The sequence below is a fragment of the Sciurus carolinensis genome, chromosome 8 (assembly GCF_902686445.1).
Source record: "Sciurus carolinensis chromosome 8, mSciCar1.2, whole genome shotgun sequence".
NCBI classification, from domain to species: Eukaryota; Metazoa; Chordata; class Mammalia; order Rodentia; family Sciuridae; genus Sciurus; species Sciurus carolinensis.
Window position 1 is genome coordinate 136,061,464 of NC_062220.1, and position 12,608 is coordinate 136,074,071.

The 12,608-nt window shown below is 34.3% G+C and overlaps 1 protein-coding gene across 3 annotated transcripts in view; it reads left to right on the forward strand.

Moving 5' to 3' along the window:
- Med13l (mediator complex subunit 13L) overlaps positions 1-12,608 on the forward strand; it is a 284,233-nt gene that overhangs the window by 174,680 nt on the left and 96,945 nt on the right. The gene's annotated exons all lie outside the window — the stretch shown is intronic.

Sequence of the window (12,608 nt, forward strand, 5' to 3'; positions counted from 1 at the left end):
TCAGATCAGGTCTTTTTAACTTTTAGGATTCATTACAAATTTATTAGTTCATTTTTGATATTTTTCCTGTAAATGGGAGTCCCAGATAGTATTGAGCCAAGTGTCTTGTGTGTAGTTTGAGATATCTACTCTGGATAATGAAGGGAGGTAGTCCAGGGGCCTCACCATCCATGTAGGAGTAGATCTAGTAATCACAGTTATCTGATGAGGATAGAAACACATTCCTTTAAAAATGTATTTCATTTCTCTTGTAGATGGGCATCATTCAACACATCTAGAGACGCATTTACTTCCATTGACTTTGTTCACCCCCGATTTCTAGGGATGCCAAAAAAAAGGAAGGATTTTTCTGTTCTGTTTCCTTCTTAAGCACAACTATCATTTCTGTAGTTTGATGTGAAAAGAATGATTTAAATAAGCATGTTTGACAGGGATTAGAAAGTATTAGAATGTGCTCATTTGTTCTTTAGTCCTCTGTGTAATGAGTAAAGTTAAAATTTTTCCTTGTAGGAAATTTATTTCCAAATCCCAAACGTTAAAAAAGTCTTTTATGTATTTTCTGATTATAAAATGATCAAATATATTTACTAAAACCACAGATAATTTTAAGACATTTTAATTATATTCTAACATAGATATATCTATTTTTTAACAGGGGTACATAGTCTTTTTTGAAAAACTGTATGTTCTAATACATACCTTGCTCCCAAGTGCTTGGTTATTAGTGAAATCCTTAAAATTTGGCTTTTGAAAATAGTGTTATTTCTTGCTCACATGGGATGAGGACAACTTCAGCATACTAAAGTCCATTTTGCTGAGAGGTAAAATTGGGATTAAAATGTAAATATCAAATGAGCAAAATGTCAAACATTTTAAAAACTCATTGATTAGTAAGGGAACAGGCATGATGTAGAAGCAGTTTAAAGAGCATTTAAGTTATTTTCTTTATAGAAAATTTATACAAATATTAAAATTGCTGAGTTACATACAGAACTGGTTAATATCTTCAGGACCAATAACCATCATTGGGCTGTCTTTTTGTCAGGACAGAAACTGTTTGAACTGGACAAAAATTTACAAGTTAATATGTAATGTCACTAAATCTGGGATTTTTAGAATCATAGAGTATGAGTTGGGCAAAGTTCATTTCCCTAAAACAGAACTATTGGTTCATGGACTACTTAGTGTCCTTCCCCCATCCCCCAGGGTTATCCTAGATCAAAAGAAGTACCTAACAGTTCTATTTACTAAATAATTAGGTTCAAATAAGTTAGTGTTTACTTACCAACAACTTAGCTGTTGAACAAGTAATATGTTTATTTATTTTAAAATAACCGTAGTTGCTTAACAGGACCTGCGTGCCCCTTGAACACTTGGCTGCTTCTCACAATCTTAGATCATACTGAACATTACCACCCTCATTTTTGGTCTTTGTTGATTTTACTTCATATTGCCTCTACCATTGAGAAACCAGTTCCACAGGGAGTTTCATAGTCTGATGAAACTGAGCTTCCTGGAGTTAATAGTTTACTTGTTCCCTGACAGATGATTTATTTCATTCAAAAATCTGAAATATCCTGCGACACCCCTGTGAACATGCTGCAGTGTTCTGGGGTGATTGGTACGGTTTGGGTGCTAGATAATCCTTGGATGAGCCTTTCTGTGTGTCGGTTGAAGGGACATGCTGTTTTCTTTTTGCCTTATTTCATATTTTTGAATCAGATCTCTTAATAAGCACCCTTGGGAACATCTGATTGGATTTGTCAGATTTCTCTCCGTCAACTGCCTGCCGCTGGTGGTGGTGTTGCTGATCGTCTTATTATGTCCTCTAGTCTGTCTAAACCCTGCCAGGCACATAGGGAGGGCTAGTCGCCTTGGCCTGACTCTTCTGATTGGTCTGTTGATCATGCCCCTGTACGCACTCAACTGTAGTATAGCATCCTTCTCAAACTTTTTGATCTCAGAACTCCTATAAACATTATTTAGGGCCCCAGGGAGCTTTTATTTATGTGAGTCATATTTATAAATATATTGCTCTAAAAAATTAAAGCCGAAAAGGGAAAATGTTTATGACTTTAAAATACCAATAGTCCCACTATATGTTAACATAGCCTATTTTTAAAAAATGAAAATAAGTACTTTCCAGGGCAAATATTTAGTGAGAAGAGTGGCACTGTTTTTGGCAAATCTCTTAAATGTCTGACTTAAAGGAAAACAGCTGTATTGTAGTCTGTTGTGACATCACATGTCATATAGCCTCTGGAAATCTCCTTTGTACAGTATACTTGAAAAACAATTAAAGTGAAAAAGATAAATAATGTCTAAATGTTATTCTGGAATAGTTTTGACTTGCTGTCTGTTTTAGTGCAGCTTTATATTCTTAAGCTTAGAAAATTGTAGTGTGGTTGGGGTTTATTTACATTTTAATCTTGGGCGGGGACAGGTCAGTTTTTTCTGTGAAGGGCCAGACAGTTGACATCTTCAGCTTTGTCAAGAATGTGGTCTCTGTCAAAGTCAGTTGCCTGGCAATATACTGCAAAGACAGCCATAGATGATACATAAGCAAATGAGTATGGGTTGCACCAGTAGTTTTATCTTATAAGAAATAAGTGCAGGATGGAATTGACCTTGGGGCTATAGTTTGCTGTCCTCTGCTTTCAGGAGGGAGCTGATGTTCAGGCAGGTTGATTAGCTGAGAGTCCACAGCCACAAAGTAGAGGAGAGTGTATTCAAATCCATTTTTTTTTCTAGCTTTCACAATTGCTGTTTTTCGCAGTTCTTCATGCTGCTTTTACTAATGAGGTTTGCAATTGTAAATTTAATGTAGAATTGAGTATTGATTATAAATGAATTATTAAAATAATTTACCTCACTATCAAATTTTATAGGGGCTACCATTTAGAATATCCTTGGTTGCCCAGGAAATGATTGAATGAGTGTCAAATATTAATCATAGTAGATTATATGCAGAACAAAACATTTCATTATTTTATTAATTCACTAAAATGTATACAAATGAAAACATTTTCCTTCCAACAGGAAAGTAGGCTGAGTAGTAATTTTACCCTATTTAAATTATTATTTGGAATGGAATATACATATGGTACCAAATTTAGACAACACAATATGGTGAAAAATTCTTTTCTACATCTATGCCTTGCCATCCAGTTTTTCTCCTATTGTGTAACCCCATTGCCTGTTTTCTTTTTATTCTTCCCGAGGTCAGTCTGAATATATGCAAATGTTTGGTTTTTGTACAGATAGTATATCAAATGGTGCACAGTTCTGTTCATTGTTCCGTTGCTTTATTTTACTTAATTAATTGTGATGGAATGTTGAAGTTCCATCCACATATATGCATTTGCAACTATCAACTGTTGGAAAGCGAGAAGATTCTTTATGTTCCCTTTGAACACTGGTTCTACCTCATTTACTACTTTCAGAATGTATTTGCATTATTATCTTTAGTCTGTGAGTTGCTTTTCTAACAGTAGTTAAAAAAAAAATCTGCTTTGGCTTTTAGTGGGCATGAATAAAACAACTTTACAAAGTCCTGCCAAGGAACTTAGTATTATTAGGAAGATAAGACATAAATACTTAAAGCAATTAGAGGTAAGACACCAGATATAATTCCTCTCTTGGTCTGTAAAATAATAATTAAAGCTGATAACACAGAGGTATTAATGTGAACTCTAGTGAAGAGAATTGATTCATGGAAGTGGCTTTTGACGTATCTGTGTGCTCTGAATGGCTTGGGGTAGAATCCTGAAGGGGAAGACAGCAGTAGCAAAGACACTTACCATGGTGTCTCTGGGAAGCACTTGACTGACAAGAGAGTAAAGTACATGCTCAGCAGCAATGGAAGCTATGAAGAGGTTGCTCTGATGGTAGACTCAAGTGATCCGAAATTCTTTTATGTCAATTTCTGTTCTGCCTGTGGGCTGAAAGTATGTAAAAGATGGTGAATTCTTTGCAGGGTTTGTATATGACTGAAACCACACGCTTGAACTAAGGAATGCATGTAGACTGTCTAGATGTTCATTTGTGGTGGTAGTTCAGCTGCTAGTGAATTTTGCTTGCAGGCACTGTACTGCCTTATGCCACAGTGGTAGATTATGGATGGTTTTGTTTAGATACTATGAATGAATACAGGCAAAGAATATATTCTTTGGAAATCCAAGGCATGAAGTATCAATATAGTAGGTTCAGAACTGTAATAAAGTTCTAAAAATTGGAGCTTAAAATGATTGTGATAATTCATGAGACCAGAAACTTGTATTATTTTGGTACTGGCTGAAAAATTAGATAGTTTTGAGTTAGAATTTAAGAGTTGCAAAATTCCAGAGCCACAATTAAAAACATGGTCTTGAGAATTAAAGACTTAAAATGTTTTAAAAATACAAAAAAAAAAAAAAAAAAAAAAAAAACCCAGAAACCAATCCTTCTTTTGAGCATCCAGTTCAGACTTGTTACTGTATTACAGTTATTCATGTATAACTTTTCCTGGTTGTTCTTAACTCCTTGTTTCTGCAGACTTTATTAACATGGTTTGTTGTCAGCCAGTGCATTGTATTGTTGTATTTTGATCCCTGCCAGACATTTTAGCATTTAGAGTCTGCAGTTTTCTATGTTTCCTTATTGATCTTTTGAGGATTGTGGGGGTGTATCTCATACTAATGCATTTGAGAAGCACCTAAACCCTGTATGGCATTAAGGTATATTCTTTAGGATGCTCTCTGGTGCCACTATCGCTTCTCTACATAGGTTTAATCAGTCTTCATGCACCTTAAACTTAAAGGGACAGTACCAACAGAAAGGAAGTCTTGTTTCCTGAAGCCCTCACACAGTAAAGGTTTAGATGTGTACGGAAAGACAAATTGAAATGGTAGAATAAAAAAACAACAAAGTTAGAGATGTTCTGTAGCATAGCTTTACCTTGGAAGAAAAGAGAACAAATATTTGTCAGCACTAGCATTTGTTCAGATACTGTGCTAAGTGCTTAAATTATTTTTAGTCTTTACTACATACCTGTAGTTTTATGTTATTTTCTTTGGTTTTATAACTGAGGAAATAGAGTCCTAGAGAATCACCTAACACAGATCTAGAAAGTGTTGTAGCTAAGAGTGCATTAAGGGGAAGGGCAGGACCTTTAGCAAACTACTTGTAGAGTACTTTGTGTCTCATTACTTCTCCAATAGTCCTGTGGGATTAGCGGTAGTAGTACTAATATTCCTAATTCTAATTAGGGGAATTGAGATGCTGAGGATAACTAACTTGCCCATGGTCACACTGCTACTAGGGAGCAGCTAGAGCAATCTGATTCTGGGACTTATCTGATCCTTAATCTTCACAAACAGTTACTGTCTTCATCAATGCTAAGTGTGAAGTGATTAAAGAAGAAACAAATAAAAAATAGTGGTGGTTCACTTTTGTAGCCTCTGTGTTAGAAAGAAAAGTCTAACTGCAAACAATGGAAAAACTATTCGTGAAGACCGGGCACAAAGACTGCAGAGATAGCAGCATTCAAGACTTTGAAGGAGATTCCTAATCCTGCTTTTCTTTTGTGAACCTTGCTTGCACAATAAAGCTCCAACCAGTGTATTTAAATGCATATTTAGGAGGAAGAAAGAGGTTCCTCTCCCTGCACGTTCTCTCAATTAATAGGCAGTGGCTTGCGCACTTACCCTGAGGGGCTAAGCCTATTGCTGCTCAGTCAAGGACTCCCTTGCGGTAGTCACATGGTTCCTGTCTTCCAGTACAGCTGTCAAACTGGAAATCTGTAGTGTAGTCAAGTATCTCCAATCAGTCGGAGTCCTTCAGTCAAAGGAACCAAGAACAGGGTGTGGAGGGTGAGCCTTTCTGTTTCTCTCCACAGGTTTTCCTAAAAATTCAGTGACTGGTGCTTAATTGTATGATAAAATGTAGGATTTGCTTTGCAGGACAGATTGATTTATTTGTAACATTTAGTGAAACCTAGAATTACAGAGGAAAAAATGTTATCCTACCTTTATTCATTTTATCCATTCCACATGAGATTTGAGAATAAGAGTATTTAAAAAAAAAAAAAACAAAACAACCTGGATTGGGCATCTTTTAAATGCTAAAGAAGACTTTAAATTTGAATATTTAATAATATGTTTTATTTAAAAGATGTGAATTAGGGACAAAGCTGTAATAGAAAAATGTATTAATAATAAATTATGCAAAAACTTCTTTGATAACCACATGACCTTATTATCAATTACATAAAACTGGGAAGAAAAATGCAGTTACACACATCTTACTTTTCTGTTATAGGATGAATGTAAAGTTGAAAAGAATGTTTTCATGCATTAAGATCTATCATTAGGGAGAGCAGTAATGGAATCGGTATTTACAGAAATAAAGTATTGACTCAATTACAAAACAAGACAGGTGGCAATTATGTGATTTAGATGATTTAAAAAATTAATTGCTTTACAGACATATATTTGGAAGGCATTCTGATAAAACAGTTCAGGTTAGGATCTGAACATCTATTTATTTCCCTTTCTGAGTAATAAATTTTAGGCTTTTACCATTTTATCTTTTAGTCTTTCTTCCTTTTTTTTTTTCAGCAAATTAAACATTTCCAGAACTCTGATTTTAAATTTTGTTATTTCATAATAGGGAAATTTATTTGCACTCATTTACATTTGTTTAGTGTTTGCTGTTCTTCTAGTGTCTGATGAATGTACTGAATGAAGGAGAGAATACTAACCTAAGATGATTTAATATAAAACTGAGTCCAGTGGGATGGTGACCAGTGAGCAGTCTCCTTATTTTCATAAGAAAGTAAGATTATTGGAACTCAGATCTATTTCTCAAGGTCACAGATGTAGATAGAACCAGACTAGAAATCATTTTTCTTCTTTTTCTAGTTGATTGTACTTTCTGACACACTCCAGTGCCTTCTATGATCTAAGTGCTTGTACATTTTTTTTAAAGTGGAGTTTTTAAAAAAGTACAGATAGTAATTGTCCATGAAAAAATTAGGCAGTTTAGAAGGCAGTAAGGTGAAAAACTAAAGTCCATCTCTTTCCTTTCCGCTCTCCCTTGTTCCACTCACCAGGGATGTTCACTGTGAACAGTCTCATGTATTCTTTAAGAAGATTCCACTGCTGAATCTGTACACAATTTTACTTATAATCTGCCGTAAAATTAAGCAAAGTTAACCACTTTCCATTTTAATGCATATTCTCAGTCACCAAATGTAGACTTCCAAACTATACAGTCTTATTTTTTAGCAGATGATTCTAATTTGTTTGTTACTGCTCTTGGAAGGACCCATGAGGTAAGATAGCCCCTTCACTTTATAAATGAGAAGTTAAGTGATTTACATAAAACTCTGCACTATTTAATTTTTCTAAGTGGTTTCAGTGCTTAGATTTCTGTTCTTGCCACTAATTCTTATTACCTCTCAGCTCTTTTATAGGCTTAAAAGTAAAGTGTGTATCATAAAAAGAAATGTTTTGTATGCATATTGAAGAAATCTCTGCAGAATCTAATCCTTGAATGAATACCCAGCTTATAACAGGTGCTTGAATATTTGGATTGAAAACATTTAAACTAATTCTTTACTTTCACTATACTTTATTTAAAAAACATGAGAGTTGGACCAGATCATTTTCTTATATTTTTATTAGTTGTTGATGAACCTTTATTTATTTGTGTGCGGTGCTGAGAATTGAACCCAGTGCCTCACACATGCTAGGTGAGTGCTGTACCACTGAGGCACAATCCCAGCCCCTGGACCACATCATTCATAAGGTCTTTTCTCAGAATAAATATCTGTGACTTTAACTTCATGCTATCACCAGAGAATCTGAGAATCGAGCTGTTTATACTTGAGAAGTTGCTGTTCCATATCTAGTCTTGATGATGTTTCCCAGCAGGCATACGTGAATCTAGGCATACGTGAATCTACTTATGCACTGTGTTGTTTGGTGCACACTAATTCCAGGTTTCTTATTAATCCTTTCCCTCCCATTGTTGTTGTTATTTGTAGTGCTGTGGCTTGAATCCACTCTAGGCAAGCACTCTACCACCGAAGTACATCCCCAGCCCACTGATTCCAATTAAAAGGGAAAATTTCTAAATGTGGAAAATAACATATTGGAGCCAGGATTGCTTAGTCAACATGCAGTATGAATAAAAATCTAATCTTATATATTTCAAATCAGATCATAATTCCTGTTGTTGTATACTACTTTGAGCTGATTTATAAACCTGTAGTTACTCCTATATAAGGGTGTTATGTCTGGAAATGGGGAATGGGACAGAAAGGGAATTTTGGTTGTGGTGCTGTAGTTTGAAGGGGACAGAGAATATATTGCCCTTGTAAAATAATATTTACTGGCACAGACTGGGGTGTGAATTTAACCATCACCTTGATATAAAATATTACGTAACATACCAGTCAGCCATGCGTATAGAGATATGTATAAAGTTTATGGGAACTCCAGAATTCTTGCTTTGTTTCATCACTGTTCATGATCTGATGAAAATATTCCTTGGGATATAACACTGTAGTTAAAAGCAGTACATAAAAGGTCCTTAATAAAGAGTATCTGCACAGTGACAAGTCTGTTTAATCTTTAAATAGAAAATCAAGAAACTTGCGTAGAAAACTATTTGAGTATGTAATAAAAACCAGTGCCAGCTTGAGTAACATTAAATTATGTAAGATGATTAAATCAACTTTTGTAGGTTAAATTGAATAAGGTGTAAGGAGACATTTCCCCAAACTAGTTGGAATACTGAATAACTACAATATTGGAGTACTTTTACTAATCTGACTGATTTGAACTTACTGATAAGACTTCAAATTCAAAATGACAATAAAAGATATTTAAGAGGATCATTTTGAACATTAAATATCAATTGCTGCTAGTTTAGAAAACTAAAAGATACAGAGATAGTCTTTGCCCTGTAAATTAGAGTTAAATAAAATAATATCAAAATAGCCTTGAAATTTGATGGTTAAAAACCTGGAAAAATTCTATAACTATCCGTGTTTGCCGTTACAATGGGATTGGAAGAGAGGGAGAAAGTACCGTTTACTTGACTACTTTGTGTAGCTATTTTCTTTTCCTTTTATTTGTTGATAATCAGGCTTGGATTTTGATGTTGGCCTTTCTGCGACAATTAATGTTAATATACTGAAAGTATAGATGCCTTATTGACTAGATATTAATCTAGTATTGGTTCTACCTGAAAGTTTGTTTTCATAGGAAACTGTATTTTGAAAAACAAAGTTACCTTTTCGTTCTAGTTTGTTAGCATCTCTGGAACTACGTAAATCATGTTATGCTTGGGTGATACTGACTGAGCGATTTGTCTTTGTCTTTGCTGTGGACAAGAATTAATTTTAATTCCAGGTTTGTGGTTAGTTAGTTATCCATTTCAAAAACATATGACCTGTCACTTTATCAAATATGTTTTGTTTTTAAAAACATTTTGGTGAGTTGAAGTCAGTCAGTCATTCTTTCATCTGAACTTAGTTTACATAAGGCATAAGAAGTGGAGGAAAGCATTCATTGAAACAATTTTAAATGGAGTCAATGTGTCTCAACTCCAGTTGAAGAACATTTCTTTCTTCAAGTGTCTTGACAATAATTATTTTGATTCATGATATTTCATCAGTTTTAAAAATTGAAAAAAGAAACTGTCATTATTTGAAAGTGAATTGTCTCAAACTGTGTTGGGAAGTAAAGATGATATTGAGCAGTTCGTGACTGGTTGGTCTTCTCTATACTCCTGTATATATATTTTTTCATTTTAATACAGTGAACATGTATTACTTTACTAATTAGGAAAAATGATTTTTTTAAAAGATAAGACAAAGTTGTAAATTTACTAATCTTGTAACTCTTTATAAAAAAGTGTACTCGAATATTTTAAAAATTACTTATTGAAATGTCATATTGTACCTCATAAATAGGAACAACTGTGTCCATTAAAATTTTGAAGGTATTTTAAAAATTAGAATCTTTAGTTTATATTTATAGTTGAGTGCTAAATAGTGGTATGATCAAAAGCTTAACTGGTAATTATTGGTGGTATTCATTTAACAATGTTAAGTGAAAAATCCAGGCTCTCAGTGCTAAAAAACAGTGGTTTAAAATTTATTAACGTTTTATTCTAAATTTCTAATGTCATATAATTGATAAATTTAGAAATTTCTATACAATGAGAATTCAATCTAGATGTACTTTTTATTTTCTGTTATCTTCATCAAACCATCTTTAAGGGCATCTAGCATGCTGCATGCTTGAGTACTGAGTTGTTATCATCCTCATCTTCATGTTGGTACCAGACAGTGCTTTAGGTAATTTGAGGACTCTTAATGTGATGCTTAGGAGCATGAACTTTGAGACCAGACTCCCTTTTCCACTTAGTACATTTGTGACCTTAGGCAAATAAAAAGTTACTTCTCTGTTTTAGTTTACCTGTAAAAGAGAGAAGTATTGATTCTACTTCATAGAATTATTAGGAAGAAATCAGCTAATATTTAGAATGTGCGTAGAAGAGTGCCTGGCCCATTTTGTGTCTACTGATTAATTAAAAGAACATTTCACTTAATCCTTCAGAGATAGATCTTAGCATTCTCATTTTACCGATGTTGAAATTTTGTCTCTCTCTTAAGGCAATAAAACTAGTAATGTGGATCTGGGATTTAAATTTTGGGCTGTTAGTCTCCGAAATGTTTGTCGAATGATACTTATGCTTTATAGGAGTTGACTTAATTATGGTCAAGTATGTATGGAAAAATTATTAGACAAGATTCTTATGTGTAAAGAGGCCACATGTGGGATTGATTTACTGATTTCTAAGGTATTAAAAAGTGAAAGTTGTCTAAAAGTTTGTGATACTTAGAACCAGTTGACCAGCCACAAAAACTGGTTACAGTGAGATAAGCCACTCTCAAAAAACCAAAGGACGAATGATCTCGCTGATAAGTGGATGATGACACATAATGGGGAATGGGAGGGGTTAGTGTTAGGGTTAGGGTTAGAGTTAGGGTTAGGGAGTAGGGCAAGAATGGAGGAAGGACTGTATAGAGGGAAAAGAGGGGTGGGAGGGGTGGGGGGAAGGGAAAAAATAACAGAATGAATCAAACAACATTACCCTATGTAAATTTATGATTACACAAATGGTACGCCTTTACTCCATGTACAAACAGAAACAACATGTATCCCATTTGTTTACAAAACAAACAAACAAACAAGCAAAAAACTGGTTACATACAGTACTCAATTTGGTATAGAATCAACTCTGTGAATCTGGCATCTACATGTTTAGGTAAAATACATCATCGGGGAAAAAAACATAATAAATATTCTGGGAAAGTACATATTGTTAGGGAGAAAAACCTAAAACTGATAATTCAGAATACATGCACTCAAGACAAATACTAAACAACATTCTCATTAAAAATACATATACAACATAAATGTGCTTATGTGCTTTATAAAAAACCCAGTGACAATAATTTGTCTGCATTTTGGTAACTTCATTAAAAACTTTAAAAGAACTTGAAAACCTGCAGTGCTAAAAAGGAAAAAAGCAACTGATTATCATAAATATATCAAACATGAGGGACAGAGGTATAGCTCAGTGGCAGATCACTTGCCTAGCATGTGTGAGGCCCTGGGTTCAAACCCCAGCACTACAAAAGTAACAAACTAATTAATAGAATATAATATCCAGAAAATACTAAAAATGAAGCCATTAATTAGACTTTCCTGTGTGCAAGTGTTTGATGGATAAAAATTGCCAGTATTTATGAAACAAAACTCAGTCTTAACCAGTCTGTACTAGAAACTTCACAAGAAAGGTATTCATCTTTGTGATACTTAAAAGAAATTCAGCTGGGTGTGGTGGTGCAGTCCTGTATTCCCAGCAACTTGGGAGACTGAGGCAGGAGGATGGCAAGTTTGAGGTCAGCCTGGGCAATTTAGTGAGACCCTGTCTCAAAAAGAAAAAAGGGAAGGGACTGAAAGTGTAGGTCAGTGGTAAAGTGCCCCTGGGTTCAATCTCTAGTACTTCACCCTCACCCCCACCATAAAAGGCCAGGAGGAATTAAAAGTAAAATAAGAAGTATAAATTCACTCCTATTAATGAAGCAAACAAAATTACAGATCAAAGATTGTTGATACTTAAGGGCAACCTACACACTTATTCACTGTTATTGTATAAGTAAGTGTCAACAAGTCCTTCACAGGATGAGAACTATAAAATTGATTTCTCTTTTCACTTAGCAATACCACTTCTGACAGATGATATTGTGGAAAAAATTTATTTCTTCAGAGGTGTTTCTAGGTGTATTATAATTAACCAACAACAGGGAACTCTCTTTAATTTTCAACTTGTTAACATGAATTTATACTATCAGTACTCAGATTTCTTAAATAGTGTCTAAATTATACTTCTAAGTGATCAGAAATTCCAAATGTACATGATGCTCAAATTACTATAAAATAATTTATTGTATATAAAATTGCAGCCAGGCACAGTGGCACACACCTGTAATCTCAGCTACTCAGGAGGCTGAGGCAGGAGGTCCACAAGTCCAAGGACATCTCGGA